We start from the raw sequence: 957 nt of genomic DNA, 5'->3' as shown, positions 1-957 counted from the left end.
AACAACAACAACAACAACAACAACAACAACAACAACAACAACAACAACAACAACTACAACTACTACTACTACTACTACTACTACTACTACTACTACTACTACTACTACTACTAGAGGCAGAGAATAGAATCAGTTTAATAAAAAAAATTGCATGATGTATTACGTCCCATGAAAGAAATTAACTTCCTTCATTATTCAGCTATTTGTTTACCTCACTGTAATAAGAAATTGATGAGCTTATTACTGAAAACATCAACCGGATTCAAATTATGTTTGTGTCTACTATGATAAAAAAAAAAAAAAAGTTAAAATCTGATGATCCAAATTATTCCACTTAAATTCTGACAGCCCTCCCTGATAGAAGTAGTAGTAGTAGTAATAGTAGTAGTAGTAGTAGTAGTAGTAGTAGTAGTAGTAGTAGTAGTAGTAGTAGTAGTTGTTGTTGTTGTTTTGTTGTTGTTGTTGTATTTTCCAATCTCATCCCGGCTGCTAACTCCACACAAGTTATCCACCTTTTTATGGAGCTTCACATATGAAAAGCTTAAAAGTATTTCGTCTCTTGAAATTTATGTGACTATCTTTAACCTCTCTCTCTCTCTCTCTCTCTCTCTCTCTCTCTCTCTCTCTCTCTCTCTCTCTCTCTCTCTCTCTCTCTCTCTCTCTCTCTCTCTCTCTCTCTCTCTCTCTCTTGCCGTAGGCTACATACTTCTTACATTAAAAAAATAATGAACAGTAGTAGTAGTAGTACGTAGTAATAATAGTAGGAGCCACAGTAGTTATAATAGTAGTAATTATAATGATAATGATGATGATAATAATGATGGTGATGATAATAATAATAATAATAATAATAATAATAATAATAATAATAATAATAATAATAATAATAATAACTATAACAATAAACAATAATAATAGTATCCCGTTGAAAGATTGCAACAAAAGTTCTGGTCTATT

Source organism: Scylla paramamosain, unplaced genomic scaffold, assembly GCF_035594125.1.
Source record: "Scylla paramamosain isolate STU-SP2022 unplaced genomic scaffold, ASM3559412v1 Contig113, whole genome shotgun sequence".
NCBI classification, from domain to species: Eukaryota; Metazoa; Arthropoda; class Malacostraca; order Decapoda; family Portunidae; genus Scylla; species Scylla paramamosain.
The sequence above is the reverse complement of the archived record's forward strand: the minus strand, read 5'-3'. Positions refer to the sequence as shown.